Below are 12,591 nucleotides of genomic sequence, written 5' to 3'. Positions count from 1 at the left end.
TGGGTTGTTGGAAAAGTCATGATGCATGTTTGCAACAGATGGCACTAGTTCATTTTTGGAAGTACTAGAGCAGTGGTTCTCAACCTGTGGGTCACGACCCCTTTGGGGGTTGAACGACCTTTTCACAGGGGTCACTTAAGACCATCGGAAAACAGAAAGATATTTACATTACGATTCATAACAGCAGCAAAATTACAGTTATAGAGTAGCAAGGAAAATAATTTTATGGTTGGGGGTCACCACAACATGAGGGACTGTATTAAGGGGTTTGCAGCATTAGAAAGGTTGAGTACCGCTGTACTAGAGTCATTTACATCTATGTTATTGCTATGTCATTTGGGAGCTGACAGTTCTAGCTTCATTCTTAAAAAAAAATGAGTGCTTTAGTTGAGTTTTGGAGATTTTACAAGTTGAAGATGAAAGACCAAACTGTGCATTTTTGCCATATTTTACTGTTTTGCTTCCATAAAGGGAAGAACGCGCATCAAGCTTGTGAAAAGTTGCATAAAGTTTACAGTGACAATCAATGCTCTACAAGAATGTCAGTACCAATTATGGTTCACGAAATTCCATGCTGGTGATTTTGATCTCAACAATGCTCCTCTGTCAGGGAGGCCCACCAAGATTGATGACGACAAAATAAAGGCATTGATTGAGTCAAACTCATGTTACATGACATGAGAGATTGCAGAAACATTGAACATCCATAATTCAAGCATTCACAACCACCTGAAGAAGCTGGGATACATAAGCAATTTCAATATTTGGGTTCCGCATGAACTCAAAGAAGTTCATTTGACCAAGCATATAAACATCTGCAATATGCTCATTAAACATGAGGAAAACGATCCTTTTTTGAAGCGACTGGTAACTGGTGATGAGAAGTGGATTGTTTACAACAATGTGGTCACAAACCGTCTTGGTCCTGACATGATGATTCGCCTCAAACAACGCTGAAAGCAGACATTCATCAGAGGAAGGTTATGCTCTCAGTGTGGTAGGATTTTAAAGGTGTCGTGTTTTACGAGCTCCTACCAAGGAACCAAACAATCAATTTGAATGTGTACTGTTGGCAATTGGACAGTTTGAATGAATCCATCATCCAGAAACATCCAGAGCTTGTTAATTGTAAAGGAGTTGTGTTCCATGGCGACAACGCGAGACCACACACAAGTTTGATCAGCCGTCAAAAAATGATTGGAGCTTGGATGGGATGTGTTGCCACACCCACCATACTCACGTGACCTTGCACCATCAGACTTCCACTTATTTCGCTCTCTTCAGAATTCCTTGCGTGGTATAACGTTCAATTCAGATGAGGCTATAAACCAGCAGCTTGTTTAGTGTTTTGCCAATAAAGACAGGTCCTTCTGTGAATGAGAAATTATAAAGCTCACTGAAAGATGGCAAAAGGTTATCAAACAAAATGGACAATATATCATTGGTTGATCTTTAGTCTTTATATAAGTAAATGACCTTTGAAAAACATAGACAAAATACATCATGACTTTTCCGACAACCCAATAGGTGCTGGAATGAAGTAAGCATTGAGGGGTATGGAAGAAGGCCCAATTTAAAAAGATTACATTCTGAGTTAATTGATGCTAAATCTGAGTTTTGATGACAGAGTAAAAGTTGGCCCTGAAAGCTGAGGTGGAGAAGGGCTTTGGGGCAGAAGCAAAGTTTGTGCAAAGTCAGAAAGATACAAAAAGCATGGCAGGCCAAGGAGCTTTATGGATTCAGCCCAGCTGGAGTATAAGGTAGATTATGGAGAATGGTAGAAGACAAATTGAGATTGGAAATGTATTAGGTTTCTCCAGAGGAAAAGACCAATAGGACACATCAGGGGTCGGCAAACTTTTGAGATGGAAGAGTCAATCCTGTCCCTCACAACAATTTAAAAATTATTCGAGAGCCATAAAACAAATGAAATCACATTATGTGAATGACATCCTTTAAAAATTTTATAAACGAAACTATGATAGTTTTGTTTTCATTTTCAATTTTACTTCAGAGCCACATGTTTTCATTTTCAATTTTACTTCAGAGCCACATGTACGTACCCAAAGAGCTGCATGTGGCTCGTGAGCCTCAGTTTGCTGACCCCTGGGATAGATATATACATAAAAGGGTGTCAAAAAATGTATACACATTTTAAGAAAGGAAAAAACTATTAAAACTGTAATACTCAATATATACCAATAACAAAAGATGAATACAAGTCACATTTGACTTCTGCAATTACGAGAGGTGCTCAAATGGTTATCATCAGCATAATTTTAAAAGTTTAATACATATATATGTACGAGTATGTATGTATTTGTATGTATTTATTGGGTTGTTGGAAAAGTCATGACGCATTTTTGCAATGAAAAACATAGAAAAAATACGTCATGACTTTTCCAACAACTCAATATATATTATTAGCAAGTATATGTGTGTGTGTGTGCGTGTGTGTGTGTATAATTGGAAAGATATATATTAGATATAATATATAAAGAGATTTATTATTTAAAAAAATGGCTATGTGATTATGAGGCTGGCAAGTCCCAAAATCTGCTGGGTGAGTTGGCAAGCTGGAGACCCAGGAGAGCAGATGGTGTAGTTCACACCTGAAGGCTGACAGGCTCAAGGCACAGGAAAAGCTCATGTTTCAGTTTAGGACTGAAGACTGCAAAAAAGTCAATGCCCTACTCTGAAGGCAGCCAGGAAGGAAGGAATTCTCTCTTACTTGAGGGAGGAGCAGCCTTTTTGTTCTATTTGGGGCTCAATTGATTGGGTGAAGCTCACCTACACTAGGGAGGGCAATCTGCTTTACTCAGTTTATCAATTTAATGTTAATCTCATCCAAAAATACCCTCACCGAAACACCGAACAGAATAATGTTTGACCAATAGCTGGCACTCCATGGTCCAGTCAGGTTGGCAAATAAAATTGATCATCATGGAAACATAGGCATGGGCCAGTGAGACCATTTCAAAAGAGAATGAAGTTCCGGGCCAACTTTTTATTACCTCCTCAAAACTTTTCTTATCTGCCAGTTCAAGGGGTGGTAGATTGAGAAAGTGTTCCTTACCCCTTTTTAAAATCTGAACATTTTCTTTAAATTACAATAATGAATATCATTTACTGTGTATTTACTATGTGCTGGCTGCTCAGTAAACATCTTACTTAATCTTCTCACTAATCCAACTCCCTATTAAGTTTACTCTCAAGAGAGAGGAAACCAAGGCTCAAAAGACTGTATACTCATCAATGCTCACAGTACCTGGACACAGCAGCTGTTCAGTATAAATTGGTTGAATGATATCAAGCCTCTTGTTAAAGGCCATACAACTAGTAAGTGGTGATTAAATTTCAAAACCAGTTTATTTGTCCCCAAAACCAATGGGCTTTAGTGAAAACTTGTGAGCACAGGGACAGAAGACATGGAGTTTGAGCAGTCAGATCTCTGACTTTTTATCTAACACAACATGAGGTAGGCCAAAGTGACCCAGCCTGAAAAAATCTCTGATAATTCCAACAAAGCCCGTCAGCATCGAGTACAGCTCCTTGAAAGTGATCTTGAACAATTAAACCACACACATTGGCAGACATTAGCTCTAGTTCTGGTTAGCTCAGAATTTCAACAGCCCCATTCCTGGAATGCTTTTGAGCACAATTTTCTACCTCTTATTAATTCATACTCAGAATGCTTTGGTAATAGCTAAAAAGATGGGGACAGTGTGTGTTTCAAAGCTGTGTGGTCACCCTTTGATTAACAATGTTCAGTTGGTGAAGGGTGACGGTAGGAGAGGAGGGCTGATTGTTGATTTCACATGAATTATGTTATTCATCCTCAGTAGGATGTTTATCAAGGAGCTAAGATTCTTCCTAGTAACTTATTAACTGTATTTGGAAGCATTTTAAGTCTTGGAGGCCGTATGGTGCTTTGAGGTGTTCCTCAGTTGTGAGTAATGACATAGGAAGGTAACTTAATCACTCTCCCAAGGTTCTTCCCAACTTTCAACTAAAGGCAGCTTTATAGTAATTGGACTTGAGCGTTCATTCCTACTGTCTCCCCTCCCTTCCTCCCTGTTCTGCTCACTTCCAAGGGCAGGGAGAAACTGTTTTTCATCTTCAGAGAAATGTGTGGAATGATTTCAAAGGGGGAATTTTGCTATTTCATCTAAACTTGCCAAAGACTTGATAAGAAGATCTCAAAAGGGACAATGTGGTTCTTTCGATTCTTTTGGACAATTGGTGGTAAATAGTCAGAAAGGAGGAAAAGTGGGAATAGATTAAGAAAGAAGATTCATCCAGGCAGAGGCCTGTGGAAATGCCCAATTGTCTAAAACCCACATGAGTCATGTTACAAAAGAAAGGCCAGTGGTTGTTTCTGGGAGAGGCATGTTGAGGGGTAGCCTTGACCTCCTTCCAACCTAAAACTGGAAAGTGAAACCAGAGCCTTTTTTTGGGTCATGTTGCTCCATGATATCATGTCTGCTGTGGTGTTGCGCCTTCAAATGGCAGCAGGAATATGGCTTTGCCTCTTCTCACCACCGCTTTTACTACCACCCTCATCTGCACTACCATCATCTCTCTCCTAGGTTGTTGCAAAGCCTTCGTCCTGACCTCCCTATGGTCCATTTTCCACAGAACAGCCTGGATGATCTGTTACAACCCCAGTCACATTATGTCTCTGTTCCAGAGCCTCCTGCATTTCCCCACATCACTCAGAGTGAAAGTAGTCCTTCCATGCCCCCCGCCCCCCATGATCTGACCCCTCCCTTCCCTTGCTAACTCTTCTCCTACCCAAAGATACAACCCAAAGCAGAAGCTCAGGTGTCACTTTCCAGAATTAGGTTGGAGGTCAAGGCTTGACCTCAACATGTCTCTCCCAAGAACAACCTCTGACATCTCTTACACCTCCTTTGTCTTCCAGTCTTGTCATGTTTTAGGCAATGGGCCCATTTCCTTGCTCACTCTACCTTTCTCACACTGGTGTCATTGATCTTTCGCAAACACACTATTTGCACCTGATGTTCTCTCTGCCTGGAATGCTCCTCCCCCAAATAATTGCATGGCATACCCCCTCACCCTTTTAGGATTCTGCCCAAATGTTTCTTTCTTCGGGAGGCCTCCGCTGACTGTGCTATTTACAATTGCAACTTCTTCTGCCCACTCCCCCTCCACCCTGTTTTGTTGTATTTTCCTCATCAGTGCTTATCATGACCTAACATGCTATATATTTTATTTATTATATTTTACCAATCCCTGGGACAGGGTTTCTTTTTTTTTTTTTTTTTCTCTGTTTTTTTCACTGTGGTATCCCCTGCATTTAGAAGCGTACTAATACATCCTAAATGCAAATTATATAATTGTTGAGTGAAGAAACGAATGACTAAAGCATTAAATGAACAACTAAAATATGGCCCGCCTTCAGCTGCGTGTGCGTGATGAGGAAGGCATGCTGCCTGTCCTACAGAAACTCATGATTCATTTGGGAAGACAATCATTTATTTAACTGGCCATTCAGTTGTTTTTGCTGTGAGACAGAGACTCGCTCAAAAACACTCTCAGAAATTGGAGTTGATTTAAGGACCTCTGTGGACAAACATTGGTCCAAGAACCAACAAGCCATCAGGACCCAAAGGCAGCACTGAGAGTCCGCCTTTCCTTTTCTCCCACGGTTTCCCTCTCTTGTAGAGTCGCTGGCCCACCTCTGAAGTTCTGGTTTACTCTCCTCACCTGCCATGCTTCCCACCTTATTCCCCACTCTCTTGTCTAGATCCCAACAGAGCTTATCTGCCTGACTTTCACTATCCCCTTGTTGGACAGAGCCCCTCACACCTTGTGAGTCAGCAGGCCCGCCCAGGGCAAGCTGCCCTTGAGCAGGTGCCCACTCTTAGAAGAGCTTTGCTTTAGTTGTCTGAGCAGGGACCCAGGTTTGGATCAGTCAGCCAAATTCAGATGTGAATAATAAAAGACAGTTTGGGATTCTTTGAATTTTTACATGGATTATTTGTAATTATGGAAAATTTAAAAGTATAGATCAAAAATAGCCTAAAATTTTAACTACTATTAACATCTTAGAATACCTTTTTCCTTGCATACTTATATGCTCATCCTTTTTATAAACACTATATCTACTATGCATATTATTTTATATTTTTGTTTTTATCACTTATTAACCATATTGCATGAACATCACTCCATGTCATATCTAGAGATAGATTGGTATTTAATTATTAAAGAGTGTTTCATTTTATGGATATATTATAATTTATTCCACCAATTTCCTATTTTTGGATATTTGATGGCACCCAGTTTTTTGATATTATAAAAAATATTGAAGGAATATTTCTTTACATAAATCCATAATTACTTTCTTAGCATAAATCCCTAGAAGCAGAATTTCTGGGTTAACGGGCATAAACATTTAAAAAATAATAATAGCTAACATTTATCGAGCACTTCCAATATACCAATTACTTTATATGTAATAGTCACAACAAGCATGTGAAGTGGACACCCCTGTTATACCATTTTGTAGATGAGGACACATGCCCAGAGACATGAAGCATCTTGCCTAAGATCCCACCACAGGTAAGTGGCAGAACCAGGATTTGAATGCAAGGAAACTAGCTCAAAACCCCTAACTTCTATATGGTACTGCCTCCCTGCGAGAGAAGGCAGAAATTTTTGTCAAAGGATAGGACCTGTTAGGAACCTTGAAGAAAGGGCAGCCTGTCCCAAGCAGGACTTTAACCCAACAGGCCATGTGCTACTAGTGGACAGGCCATGTGCTATTGGTAGACAAGTTCATTTAACAAATGACATCATAAAGGCCCCCAATTAACAATAATCTCCCCCATTGGTGACTTTGGATGCAGCAAAGATGTTTAATTTTTTACCCTTTCATGGTAGCATTTGCTTGCTGCCCTCTTGAGACTAGCCAATAGCCCCTTGGTTGAGAAAATGTTGCTTTTACTCATGAAAGGGCTGGCAATTTGGATGGAGAGATCACTCATTCATTTCAGTAACCTGTGTTTCTGCAAAATTACTAGTCTGTACCTAAATAGTACAAAAACCCACACTTAAAACTTCAACACAAGGATTATAAGTCCTACCTCAGGTGATAGAAAGGACAAAAATCGGTAAAAGGGGGCTGTGAGTGACTCCCAAAGAGTGAATAGGGGTAGGAGGCCAAGTGGCTGTTGGCTGGCTCTTTGATGGTTGAGTCACATCGTGGACAGGTGTGTGCTTGGGGTGGGACAACAAGTCTAGACTTCATGAAATAACAGTCCTCCAGCTGTCAGTGGCAGCAGGACTAGGTGTGACCCAGAAAGACAAACATGTCCTTTCACCTAGGGACAGTTTATGACAATGGGAAAGCTCTTGGCCTCCTTGTGGGTGCAGGGACCACATTTCCCAGTTAGGAATTGGTACACGTGGTCTGACACACAGTTGTCTAATGAGTCAGAGTATCTAGAAGACTATTCCCGGGAAACCCGGGAAAGTATACAGTGCAACTAGAGAGGACCTGAGTGCTTGACATTAAGAATTCTATCCCCTCCATATTTTTAACTCCATTTTAGACCTGGGGTTGCCTGAAAGTTGCCAATAAATTTCATGAGTTCATTACAATAGCATTGTAGTTCAAGCATTTCAGTTCAAAGGCCGGCTGAGTGGCTCAGTTGGTTAAGAGCTCGCTCAAGAGTTTGAGCTCTGAGCAACAGCGGTTCGAGTCAGCCCGAGCTGAGCAGCTGCTGAGCTGCCAACAGGTGGCAGGATGGCTCAGCTAAAAAAAAAAAAAAAAGCATTTCAGTTCAAGACAAGATTAGTAATAATAGATGGTACATAGATAATCTGACTCTAAAGCTCATGAAAATCACAAAAACAATTCTATTTAAGGGTAGGCAATGCCATTTGGATTAATAAGAGTCATAGATCCAAGTTTTATTCAAAATGGTCATATAATTTTGAAAGCAAAAAATTTTGACTTAGAATCAATTTTTATTTACTTTCACACCTATCTTTCATTTATTTAATTCATATAAAACTAGACATCTGACACATCATTATCCTTCAACTATAAGATAAAGATACATTTCCCAATTTAATGTCCAGTAAAATGACCCAGAAGCAGCCCTTTTTTCTAAAAGGCTCCAGAAATCTTTTACAACAGCCCTTCCTTTTGCAAGGGACACGTTCCAAGACCTACAGTGGATGCCTGAAACCACAGATAGTACCAAACCCTATATATTCTGTGTTTTTTCCTATACATACATACCTATAATAAAGTTTAATTTAAAAATCAGGCACATTAAGAAATCACTAAAATCACTAATAACAAAATAAAACAATTATAATAATATACTGTAATAAAAGTTATGTAAAGATGGTCTCTCCCTCAAAATATTTGATAACCAGTCTGATAACCAAGATTATTACTAAGTGACTAATGAGCGGTAGCATATATAGCATAGATATGCTGAACAAAGGAATGAGTCACGTTCCGGGTGGGACAGAGTGGGGTGATGTGAGATTTTATCACTCTACTCAGAATGGTGTGCAACTTAAAACTTATGAATTGCTTATTTCTGGAATTTTCCATTTAATAATTTCAGATGGTGGTTGACCACAAATAACTGAAACTGCAGAATCCATGAAGAAAGGAAGGCTATGTATGTCATGACCTGGGATGGTGATGGGAGATAGTTTTACTTTAGAAGACAGCTAGATCTGTGACTTTTGTAGATAAGATGGCCAGGAAGTTTCCAGAATCTTTAAAATTATCCTCTCTTAGCCCATGTAACCTAAGATTTTAAAATAATAAATATAATTCGATATCACGTATTCTGCCAAAAGCCAGCAGCAAGAAAGGCCTGGAACTTGTGTACTACAGGTAGGAGAAGTTTGGTGCATGTACCTCTTCGAAGATTGAGGGGAAAAAGACTAATTTGGGTGATGTAAGCGTTCAGCCTTGCTGTGATTTGGATATTAAGTAAAGGGATGTAACTTTATTTTTAAATTAAGGGCTGGTGCACTGGGTATTCTCCACTTGCCCCTTCAGATAGATTTTCCTCCCTTTCCACCAGGTTCTGTGCCCCAGGAGGCTGGAGATCTTCTTTAACAGGCTCCTTTGTCCTCTGACCTCTGGTTGGGTTTGTCAAGGAGGCCCTACGAGAGACTGGGAGACTGGAGGAGAGTGAGGCTGGGCCTTTATTCCCCCAGCTCCCTCCTGAGCCTCGGGTTGTCTGTGGCTGCAGTCTTCTACTTAAGGCACAGCTCCTGTTGGGTGGCCCTCCCCACAATCTGTTCTTCCCAAATTCAGGTATCCTTTTCAGACGTAGGGGTGGTAATACCTTCTCCGTGTTGCTAGGCTCTGGCTGCCTCACCACTCCTTGCCATTTTCCCTGGACAAGAATAGCCAGATCTCAGTTCTTTAGATTCCACATATAAGTGAGAGCATATGGTATTTGTCTTTCTCTGACTGACTTATTTCACTTAGCATAATGTTCTCTAGGTCCATCCATATCATTGCAAATGGTACGATTTCATTCTTCTTTATAGCGGAGTAATACTCTATTGTGTAAATGTACCACAGTTTCTTAATCCAGTCATCTACCGATGGGAATTTTTATTGTTTCCAAGTCTTGGCTATTGTAAATAGCACTGCAATGAACATAGGGGTGCATATATTTTTTTGAATTAGCGTCTTGGGTTTTTCTGGATAAATACCTAAGCGTGGAATTGCTGGGTCATAAGGTAGTTCCATTCCAGTTTTTTGAGATACCTCCATACTAGTTTTTACAGTGGCTGTACCAATCTGCAATCCCATCAACAGTGCAACAGTGCACCAAGTTTCCCTTTTCCCCACAACCTCGCCAGCACTTGCTGTTTGTTGACTTATTGATCATAGCCATTCTGACTGGAGTGAGGTGGTATCTCATTGTGGTTTTTATTTGCATTTCCCTAATGATTAGTGAGATTGAACATTTTTCATATGCCTGTTGGCCATCTGTATGTCCTCTTTGGAGAAATGTCTATTCAAGTCCTCTGCCCATTTTTTAATTGGATTGTTTGGTTTTTTGGTGTTGAGTTGCATCAGTATTTTATAAATTTTGGATATTAACCCCTTATCAGATATATCGTTGACAAATATCTTCTCCCATTTAGTAGGCTTCCTTTTTGTTTTATTGATGGTTTCTTTTATTGTGAAAAGCTTTTAAGTTTGATGTAATCCCATATGTTCATTTTTTCTTTTACTTCCCTAGCCCACGGGGATGTATCAGTAAAAATATTTCTCAGGGTAATGTCTGCAAATTTACTTCCTGTATTTTCTTCCAGGAGTTTTATGGTTTCAGGTCTTAAGTTTAAGTCTTTAATCCATTTTGAATTTGTTCTTGTATATGGCGTAAGGAGGTGGTCCAGTTTCATCTAAAAAACTGAATAAGCAAGTAATGTAAACAGAAATAGTCTCAGAGATACAGAGGAAAAACTGAGGGTTGCTAGATGGGAGGGGGGTGGGGATGAGGGTGAAGGGGAAGGGATGAGACAACATAAATTGGTAACTACAATATGGCCTCAGGGATAGAAAAGACAGTCTGGGGGATATAATCAATAATGTTGTAAATAGTTTTTAGGGGGCCAGATGGACTCATGTCTTGTTAGGGAGACCACTTCATAGACGGTGTAGAGGCCTGACCACCGCACTGTACATCTGAAGCTGCAGTTGAATAATATTATATGTCAACTATAATTTAATACATCTATAGTCATGGGAGGTGGAGTATAGTGTGGAAATGGAGTCAATGGAATTGTAATAGATGTGTATGATATCGGGGGTGGGGGGCTGTCACTTTGTGAGGAGTTAAAAGGATAACTATTGCATTGTTTTGTACACCTGAAACTAATAATAATAATAATAATAGCCAAAAAAAAAAGAATAGCCAGATCTCATCTTTGCAAATGGTCCCTTCATTTACCTCTTCGCAATTACAATTACAATTACAATTACAGGTGTTATTGGTGTCCTACAGGGCCCTGACTCATAACATTGGTCGTATTTCAGACAACCAAATTCTACATGAAAATGAGAACATAAGCAAGCAAAAAAAAAAATAGGGGAAAGCTTTTTTCCTTTAAATTTAAACAAAAAATTTATTTATTTATTTATTTATTTATTTATTTATTTATTTATTTATTTAGGCAAAATATGAGCTTTCATTTCATAAACATTTTGGCTGAAAATTCGTGTCATTTCTTGATCCAAATTGCGCTGCCTGTCCCTAATTTCTACGTGGTACTTGCTAAGCTCCTATAAACTTTCCAAATAACTTGTCCTCTCTTCCCCTTTGTAAAGGGTTAGAAATCTCTGAGTCCTTAATGTGGAAGTCTGAAAGATAAAGGAAATAGTTGGCTTAGGTGTCTGGATATGAAACCATGAAGATAATGAATCATCTAAATGAGCTCTATTTCCCCAAGAGGTTATCAACCATTCTGTTAAATTCCATTGACATTTATTGAAAGCCCATAATATTTAGGCTCCAGGGAATTAAAGACATTTAAAACACACTCTCTGACCTTAAAGAAATTAAGGCCTAGTGGAGTTGTTCTTTGCCTTCACAAAGTGGACGGGAGGAGGGTGAGTTGTTTGGAAATCATGAATCTGGAGGAGCTCAGCAAGTACCACTTAGGAATTAAGAACAGGTGGGCAGTTTGGATTAGGAAATGACACCAGCTTTTAGCCAAAACGTTCATGAAATAAGACCTCACATTTTACATACTCACACAGACACACACATTTAATTTTAAAGTAGAGGCGGATGGGGCTGGAGTCGGGGAAGGTATGGACTCATAAATATCTCATTTCAGCACAAATGCAATACATGCTAAAATGGGATTTTGTGCTGCACTGTGGGAACAGAGAAGGAGCACTGGGCCCAATCTGATATTTGGGGAAATTTCCTGAAGACAATACCTGGCCTGCACTTCGGAGGAAGAGTTTTCCAAGTACGGGAAGGTGGGCATTAAGTAAAAGGGTATAGCTGTGCTCATGGATAGGAAAAATTAACATCGTTAAAATGCCCATACTACCCAAAGCAATCTATAGATTCAATGCTATCCCTATTAAAATACCAATGGCATTTTTCACAAAACTAGAAAAAACAATCTTAAAATTTATATTGATCCACAATAGACCCCAAATAGCCGTAGCAATCTTGAGAGAGAAGAACAAAATCGGAGGTATAATGCTACCTGATATCGAACTATATTATAAGGCTATAGTAATCAAAACAGCATGGTACTGGCATAAAAACAGACACATAGCTCAATAGAATGAATAGAGAGCCCAGAAATAAACCCATGCCTATATGGTCATTTAATTTATGACAAAAAAGGCATGACCATACGGTGGGGTAAAGACATTCTATTCAATAAATGGTACTGGGGGGCCGGCCGAGTGGCGCGATGGTTAAGAACTCGCTTGGGATGCCAGAGGGCCCCGGTTCGGATCCCATATGAGGGCCAGTGACACTGCCCTCCACAGCTAAGATGCTGAACAACAGCTCAACCTGGAGCTGGGCTGCCGTGAGTCGCTGG

The 12,591-nt window shown here is 39.7% G+C and overlaps 1 long non-coding RNA gene across 1 annotated transcript in view; it reads right to left on the bottom strand.

Moving 5' to 3' along the window:
* Nucleotides 1–1,287: 1,287 nt before the first annotated feature.
* LOC109381645 (uncharacterized) overlaps nucleotides 1,288–12,591 on the bottom strand; it is a 33,606-nt gene continuing 22,302 nt past the window's right edge. Inside the window, exon 3 of the long non-coding RNA XR_002123789.1 lies at nucleotides 1,288–1,370. This is a non-coding gene — a long non-coding RNA (uncharacterized LOC109381645). The remainder of the gene's footprint in view (nucleotides 1,371–12,591) is intronic.

Source organism: Hipposideros armiger, unplaced genomic scaffold (genome assembly GCF_001890085.2).
Source record: "Hipposideros armiger isolate ML-2016 unplaced genomic scaffold, ASM189008v1 scaffold_50, whole genome shotgun sequence".
Lineage (NCBI taxonomy): Eukaryota > Metazoa > Chordata > Mammalia > Chiroptera > Hipposideridae > Hipposideros > Hipposideros armiger.
Note: the sequence above shows the minus strand (reverse complement) of the source record. Positions and strands in the feature narration are given on the sequence as shown.